Raw genomic sequence first — 9545 nt, 5'->3', positions numbered from 1 at the left:
CATTAAACTGAATATTTGGGAGACAGATTATTACTTGTATATTTAAAGAGTAAAATAAAGATAATTATTAATTCAAAAGAATGCTGTGGGTTCTGTTGTGGCATTTTAAACTGTATCTAGTGGTCATCTAGTAACTGCAATTAGATAGTCAATGTAAACAAATGAACAGCTGGTGCGCAGAAATGTGTGTGGTCCTCTTGCTGTATACGGGTCAGTTTTTGTCACACATAGAGGAATCTAGGGAAAGAATACAGTCAGTACTTAGATGATGTTATTCCTTAAACCAATCTCTTCAAGGCAAATGTGAGAGGCACATAGTTTGACAGTTGTATAGGAAATGAACATAGCCACAGCATAATCCCACATCCAAAGGCCCCTGATTCAGTCCTTTCATGCAAAAATCGCTGGGTCACTCTTGAAAATTTAAGGCCAGGATCAAGTACATTTGGCCCTCCATGTTTGCAGGTTTGACTTTTGTGGATTTGCTTATTCACAGATTTGATTAAAATGTTTTCTCTAGTAATCTCTATGTCCTCCAGTGCAATTCTATGGTTAAGCTCTGGGAGAGGATGGCCAAAGAGTTGTGCTAGAGATTTTGCAAAGATTTGGCCAATTGGCTACAATGGGAAATTTTAAAGGCTCAACCATCTGTCATTTTAAGGCTTATCTGCTTGAAACCTACCTTACTTTTAGACCCCATTTCCAACTGCAGGCCTGCCAAGTTTCAAAACAATTCACCAATCTACTATTTTTTAAGAATTATTTTAAGTTTTAACCATAACATTTTAAAAAATTAGTGAAACCGCAAGAGAGGAATCTTGGAATTGTAGTCGTTGCTTGTGTCCATTCTCAACCAATCAGAGCAGGGACACAACCAGGTTTTTTATTGTCTGAGAAACACATAGAGAGAAAATTTTCAACTCCCATCATGCTCAGAGAGGAACACAGATTTTTCATTGCCTGCCCTATGCAAGTGCAGCTGGGAAAATGAATTCACAGCAGGATCCTCTCTGGTGGAGAAGCGTAGGAAACTTTCCAAAAAAGAATTGGAAGGACACTGCTTCTGCCAGGAGAGGGAGAAAATATGTGGCAGATCCCTGCTGTAGGTATGCAGACTTAATTCCTCCCTCCCCAGGAACCAATGAAATCCAGCGCCTTTAATCCATTTTGCTGGGCTTTGCGGATCCATCCTCCCAGTTCTGTTTTTGGATATTATACAAAATGGCCCACTGAATATTTCAAATCATTTTCATCCAAAATGATTCAGGCTCAAGTCTATAAATAACATTTTTAAATTCTTTTTTTTTAACTTTCACAAGGTCCTATGTTCCTAACCCCAGTGAATATGGAGGGCTAACTGTATGTTCCAAAGAAAAACATAGAGTGACACTAGCAATAATTGTTAATCCACTTGAAGCAAATGGATCCATCAGCTAGTACAGACTGCTTCCTTTTTATCTGGTTTTACAAGGACTTTAGCTTTCTTTGCCAAAGAGTGTTGGTGGCATCATAGCATCAAGCCATGGCAGTTAATGTGGTGTCAAACTGCATTAATTCTATGGTGTAGATGTGTAGAGATTTCAGCTAGGACCACAAATAAGGTCCATGCCTGGTAAGCTTCCGTTAAACCAGATCAGTCCAGAACAAGCACTCCAGGTTGAAGACAAAGCTACAGAGATTTATTATGATTTGGTCAAATAGGATGAAAGTACAAGCAATGCACTTCAAAAAGAATAAACACAAATTTACAGAGAAAATACATGACATTTTATGCAGTTCCGACAGCTATTCAAACTTCCAGCTCCCTCCCCTGATTGGCTGAAAAGAGAGGCAGACTGACAATGTGGAAGTGGTTATTTAATAGCATTGTTCTGCTGGAATAACATATTGAAAGTGTTCCTTTCCGTTCATTTAGCCATGTGATTCTCTGTAAAATTGGCATATCATACACATTCATAAGTTCCATGATGCATATATTTCTAACTTCCTGGAGGGTCCACACTGAAAAATACAGGGTTGTTTGGAATATTATTCAGTCTATGTGAAAGAGACAGCTTTCTAATCCTCAAACAGGGAATATCCCTTGTAATAAGGCACACCATCTGAAATTGATTTTGTTGCATTTCATACAGTTTAGTGTGAGCTTTAAATGCAATTTCAAATAAGACCATATAGACACAAATGTACTGATTTGGGTGGTGACTTAAGATGAAATGCCAAATGCCACTGTTGCACTGCAAAGTTAATTGTGAGGGATGATTGGAATCACAGTTCCAAAATATGTAGAGGGCTACAAGTTGCCCGGCCACATCCAAAGTCCTTAAATGTAAGTGAAGCTTTCGTGAAGGAGATTTGTTGTCTTGCACATACTGTATCGTGTTGTGGGGGAAAATAAAGATAAGATAATTATGTCTGGACAGAGGCAACAGTGATGTAACTGTTAGATTTCCATAGCAGTTTCCAAACTAAACAGTGTTTTTAGATGTCTACAAATGTCTAAAGATTACCTGTGCCTGCCATTTTTTGAACTTCCATATGAGCCATAATAGCATTCCCCCTGCTGAGCATCAAGTCTCCACTGATGATTGACCACACACTCACAGAGTGAAGTCAACCAATGAAGGTATGCGTCCAGATTATTTTTTTAAAGGGCTAAAGTTTTATGAGAAAACCAATTTAGGGGAAAATTAGCTTCTTTAAAGTAACTTTCTCCAGCAAAGGATCACCGCCTTGTCGGGGCGCTGGAGCTTGAGCACCTCAATGATGTCATGAGCGAAACCGTGAAGGGCCACCCAAGACGGGACGGTTGTGGCAGAGAGGTCAGACCAAGCGTGATCCCTGGGGAAGGCAATGGCAAACCACTCCAGTATCCTTGCCAAGAAAACTAAATGGACCAGTACAACCAGAGATATGTCGGTATGCCATTGGAAGATGGGACTCCCAGGTCGGAAGATGGCCAAAATGCTACTGGGGAGGAGCAGAGGATAAGTTCAACTAGCCCCAGATGTGATGACGCAACTAGCTCAAAGCCGAAAGGAAGGCTAGCGGCCGACGGTACTGGAGGCGAACGACGAATCCGATGCTCTAAAGATCAACACACCATAGGAACCTGGAATGTAAGATCTATGAGCCAGGGCAAATTGGATGTTGTTATTGGTGAGATGTCAAGACTAAAGATAGACATTCTGGGGGTCAGCGAACTGAAATGGACTGGAATGGGCCACTTCACATCAGATGACCACCAGATCTACTACTGCGGACAAGAGGAACATCGAAGAAATGGAGTAGCCTTCATAATTAATAAGAAATTCGCTAAAGCGGTGCTTGGATACAACCCAAAAAATGACAGAATGATCTCAATTCGAGTGCAAGGAAAGCCTTTCAACATCACAGTGATCCAAATATACGCCCCAACCACAGCTGCTGAAGAAGCAGAAGTAGATCAGTTCTATGAGGATCTGCAGGACCTACTGGATAATACACCAAAAAGAGACATTATTTTCATTACAGGAGACTGGAATGCCAAGGTGGGAAGTCAAATGACAACTGGGATCACAGGCAAGCATGGTCTGGGAGAACAAAATGAAGCGGGACGCAGGCTGATAGAATTCTGCCAGGAAAACTCGCTGTGTATAACGAATACTCTCTTCCAACAACCTAAAAGACGGCTTTATACATGGACCTCACCAGATGGTCAACACCGAAATCAGATTGACTACATCCTTTGCAGCCAACGGTGGCGGACATCCATCCAGTCGGTGAAAACAAGACCTGGGGCTGACTGTAGCTCAGATCACGAACTTCTTATTGCCCAATTTAGAATAAAACTAAAGAGATCAGGGAAAATACACAGACCAGTTAGATATGATCTCACTAACATTCCTAGCGAATATACAGTGGAAGTGAAGAACAGATTTGAAGGACTAGATTTAGTAAACAGAGTCCCAGAAGAACTATGGACAGAAGTCCGCGACATTGTTCAGGAGGCGGCAACAAAGTACGTTCCAAAGAAAAAGAAAACGAAGAAGGCAAAATGGTTGTCTGCTGAGACACTGGAAGTAGCCCAAGAAAGGAGGAAAGCAAAAGGAAACAGTGAAAAGGGGAGATATGCCCAGTTAAATGCGCAATTCCAGAGGTTAGCCAGAAGAGATAGGGAACTATTTTTAAATAAGCAATGCATGGAAGTGGAAGAAGACAACAGAATAGGAAGGACAAGAGACCTCTTCCAGAAAATTAGAAACATTGGAGGTAAATTTCAGGCAAAAATTGGTATGATAAGAAACAAAGATGGCAGGGACCTAACAGAAGCTGAAGAGATCAAGAGAAGGTGGCGAGACTATACAGAAGATCTGTATAGGAAGGATAACAATATCGAGGATAGCTTTGACGGTGTGGTGAATGAATTAGAACCAGACATCCTGAGGAGTGAGGTTGAATGGGCCTTAAGAAGCATTGCTAACAACAAGGCAGCAGGAGATGATGGGATCCCAGCTGAACTGTTTAAAATCTTAAAAGATGATGCTGTCAAGGTGATGCATGCCATTTGCCAGCAAATATGGAAAACACAAGAATGGCCATCAGACTGGAAAAAATCAACTTATATCCCCATACCAAAAAAGGGAAATGCGAAAGACTGCTCCAACTTCCGTACAGTTGCCCTTATTTCTCATGCCAGTAAGGTAATGCTCAAGATCCTGCAGGGAAGACTCCAGCAATACATGGAGCGAGAGTTGCCAGATGTTCAAGCTGGGTTTAGAAAAGGCAGAGGAACGAGAGACCAGATTGCCAATATCCGCTGGATAATGGAGAAAGGCAGGGAGTTTCAGAAAAACATCTACTTCTGCTTCATTGACTATTCTAAAGCCTTTGACTGTGTGGATCATAATAAATTGTGGCAAGTTCTTGGTGGGATGGGCATACCAAGCCACCTTGTCTCTCTCCTGAGGAATCTGTACAAGGACCAAGTCGCAACAGTCAGAACTGACCACGGAACAACAGACTGGTTCAAGATTGGGAAGGGCGTACGGCAAGGCTGCATACTCTCACCCAACCTTTTTAACTTGTATGCAGAACACATCATGCGATGTGCGGGGCTGGATGAATGCAAAGCTGGGGTGAAAATTGCTGGAAGAAACATTAACAACCTCAGATATGCAGATGACACCACTCTGATGGCCGAAAGCGAGGAGGAGCTGAGGAGCCTTCTAATCAAGGTGAAAGAAGAAAGCGCAAAAGCCGGGTTGCAGCTAAACGTCAAAAAAACCAAGATTATGGCAACAAGAATGATTGACAACTGGGAAATAGAGGGAGAAACCGTGGAGGCCATGACAGACTTTGTATTTCTAGGTGCAAAGATTACTGCAGATGCAGACTGTAGCCAGGAAATCAGAAGACGCTTACTTCTTCGGAGGAGAGCAATGTCCAATCTCGATAAAATAGTGAAGAGTAGAGACATCAGACTGGCAACAAAAATCCGCCTAGTCAAAGCCATGGTATTCCCTGTAGTCACCTACGGATGTGAGAGCTGGACCTTAGGGAAGGCTGAGCGAAGGAAGATCGATGCTTTTGAGCTGTGGTGTTGGAGGAAAGTGCTGAGAGTGCCTTGGACTGCAAGAAGATCCAACCAGTCCATCCTCCAGGAAATAAAGCCCGGCTGCTCACTGGAGGGAAAGATACTAGAGACAAAGCTGAAGTACTTTGGCCACATCATGAGGAGACAGGAAAGCCTAGAGAAGACAATTATGCTGGGGAAAGTGGAAGGCAAAAGGAAGAGGGGCCGACCAAGGGCAAGATGGATGGATGGCATCCTTGAAGTGACTGGACTGACCTTGAGGGAGCTGGGGGTGGTAACGGCCGACAGGGAGCTCTGGCGTAGGCTGGTCCATGAGGTCACGAAGAGTCGGAGACGACTGAACGAATGAACAACAACAACAAAGTAACTTTGCATAGTCCCAAACCGTTTAGGGCTTAGTAGGTTATAGAATCTGTCTCCTTGCTGTTGCCACAGTGATGACTGCAATCTTAAATTTACCTTCTAGTGAATATGCCTGACTGAACACAGTGAGACCTACTTTCAAGAAAACGTTTCTAGTATTATGCTGGAAGTCATGGTTGGAGAATGTTTGACTTTTCTGTTTAGATTGCTTTGCAGCTATCATTGATGCTAGGCAGCACAGGAAAGGATGATGGGAGTTGCAGACCAACTTCATCTAGAACTGAGTTTCTCAACTTTTTCCACTCTGGACCCCTTTTGACCCGAGAAATTTTTGCATGACCCTGGATATACAGTATAGGTATATAAAATAGGTAAAAATCAAACATTTACTGATTTAAAAATCAGCATTTGCAAAGCTTGCTAATAGGCCGATTTTCTTTTTTATGAAGTACAGCTGAAGCATCTTCTGCAGAATCCACTATAAATACTATGCAACAGATTAGTGTAAATTTCTAAAACAGCCATTTTCAGAAAATATTTACTGTTACCAAATTTTCAGAACCTCAACATTGAGCTATAGGGGCCCCATTTGGGGTCAGGACCCACAGGTTAAGAACTAGTGATCTAGAGGAACAAATACTTCCTAATAAGCACCATAGTTTAGATCACAGTACACCACAACATCACAAGGTCATAGTAGGATATACCTTTGTGAAATGCATAGTGCATTCTCACTGTGAGCAAAAACAAGCTTTGTATGGCTCACCCTTCTATATATGGTTCTGTGCACAAGTCTTCTGGAGGCCTGTTGATGTTCAAAGAATTCTTCTGCGCCATGTGCACACTATCAAACTGATGTGTGGTGCTGCCCACTTAACTGTGTTGGACAATTATTCTATTTAGCAAATTAAGAACCTCTTTGGCCCTTAATTGAAACTGAACAGATTTTTTTCCAAATATATAGTTGCAAGATAATTAAGTCCTTAAACAACAATAATAACTTTTTTAAATAAGCCATTATAATTACTAGTGACCTAATAGAATACTCATTGCCACAGATGGCCACAAAGAGATCAGGAAAACAACTGTTGTGGAAAAAAATGTCAGGGACATGACATTTATGGATACTGAGTGCCCATCCTAGTCAGCATATTGTATTACATTTTTGCTTATACTATGTAGTGATGAGTGTTACTTTGCTAAGCCAGAAATCCCCATGGAACTGCAAGATGGACTGTATTATGCAAAAGCCATTCCAAAGTTAGGGAAAACACAAAGACATACATTCATGACCCATTTTATTTCAACGTAAGGAGAATATACTTTGTATTGTGCCCATGGCTTGGAAATGTTACTCTTGGGGACCAAAGCTCCCCCCCCCCCAAAAAAAAGAGAAAAAATCAGGAGATTGAAGGATCTATAGTCCAGAATACAATGTTTTCAAGCTGTTTGTGCCGGACATGGAAGTTACGTCTCAGCAGTGAGAAATCTGAGCAGGTACTGATTTAGCAGCCCCGAATGTTAAACATAATGCTGTACTATCCTTCCAGACTGTAGAATCACACACACTGTACTGGGTTCCATCTTCACCTGGCACTAATAGGAATTTATATTTTTCTTAGGTACATTAAATTTTTCTTCAAGTCTTAGAAGGGAAAATTACTAGGGAAAGAGGCAGCATTTTTTTTATTTCAAAGGGAAAAAAACAGACTCTAAAAGAAATTGGCAGAGAAATGATTACCAGATCATGGCTTGGGCATGATTGCTTGAAATACAGTGCAGCTGACAGGTCCATGAAATGAAACAGTCATTGAGTTACATACAGCAGGCTCAGAATATTTACAAATTCCATCAAGCTGATGATGTGGTTATGATTTGGTTTTGCAGAAGGAGAACCCCACTTCCATCTAACTTTTCTTTCCTGTACAAATTGTAATATGAGACCTTCAAATGACCCTCCAGTCATTGTTGAACATTCTCCAGTTGTTGTTGCACTGTAACTCCCAACAAATTTAGCCAAGTGAGAAATGCTGGGTATTTGGAGGGCTTAATAATAACCACCCCTTGCTGTGAAATGTCTCAAACTGTTAGTATATCTAGTGCCTCTAATAGCTGCATAAAAGTCAGAAATTAAGCAAAAGTCTTGATGATGTGGAATGCAATGAGAAGGAACATCTGCTTGAATTTATGACCTCACTTTTTTCTTAATGGCTTAGAGTGGTGAGACATAGTGACAGTCTTATGAAAGGTGTATCTTCCTCAAATATAATATAGAACAGCTATCTGCTATTTTTGGTGACATAAGCAATAGAAGTACATGTTTTGTGTATCTATGTTTATAATCATTATTCCTGCACACCCTGCAGTACCTACAGATGTATAGCATGAGGCAAGCAAACTGGCATTGTAGCTGGCCATGTGCATCCAACACTGGTCTGCCTCTTCCCCGTGATTCTCCCATCCCTAGCTATTGATGGGTAAAATCTGTCAATAGCTCCCAATCCTACAACATTCCCATCACTTATGATGTGATGGGTTCCTTCTCCCTCACATATTCACTAGACTAGTGTGCAGTATTTATTTCATTTGTTTCATTCAGATTTTTGTTTTGTACTGTCCATTTGGAAGACATGAAAAAAGACCCATTTTAGGATGAAACAAAAGGTGAAACAAAATAGAAAGTTGCAGGGTTTCCGTTTCTTTGTTTGGTTTTCAGGCCATGTGACTTTCCTCATGTGGCCCAGGGAGTTCTTCCACATGCGTCAGAAGAGGAAGAGAAGGCATTTGGGTCAATCAGAGCCCAAGAAAACAGTGATGTCACCAGGCTATAGGTCTCCTCTGCATATCCAGAGGGAAACCTCTCAGAATCAGTGGGATCTTAAGTCCTGCCTTTAAGCTCAGTGGACAGAATTTTTTGTTAATAACAAAACTGCTCATTTAGAAAGGCCCCCATTTTCGGAAGCAGCACTCGAAAACTAAAATGGGTCCCTATGAATTAAACAAACCGAAATGGATCACAATTCTATACAAATGCACAAGACTAATATTCACCCTTTTTAATAAGCAGCAAATCCCTCTTTTGCTATTTTGATTTTCTCCCTCTCCACTTTGATGAGAGGAGTGATACACTATGCACAGCCTTTTTCTATGTAAATATTGAATAAACACACTGAGTGTCACAGCATTAGAAGCTCTGCTGGTTCTGCCTCTAATGATCTTCCAGCTCTGCCCCAAAGAGAGCTGTGCCAGATATGATTTGATATTCTGCTTCTTCCCACCCCCCACGCTCACTTTTTTTGTAGGAAACACATTTTTGTGCAAATATTTTTAATACTTTAGAATATTCAAATGCTGGTGCACAGTTAGATAAAACTATATGAATGTTTCATTCCTGTATTATTCATATCAATGACATTTACTGACTGTTAAATCCATTTTCAGCTGGAAAACAACTAATACAAAATATTATTTTCACCCTATCAAGTCTGGAGGTTGCTTATAAAAAGTCATGAAATTTTTTGGAGGGAAAAAATATGGCTGGAATATAATAATAATATTCTGGTCACAAGGCAGGTCACTTATTCCTCTGGAAGCAGCTCTATAAATCCTG

This window comes from Anolis sagrei, chromosome 3, assembly GCF_037176765.1.
Source record: "Anolis sagrei isolate rAnoSag1 chromosome 3, rAnoSag1.mat, whole genome shotgun sequence".
NCBI classification, from domain to species: domain Eukaryota; kingdom Metazoa; phylum Chordata; class Lepidosauria; order Squamata; family Dactyloidae; genus Anolis; species Anolis sagrei.
The sequence above is the reverse complement of the archived record's forward strand: the minus strand, read 5'-3'. Positions refer to the sequence as shown.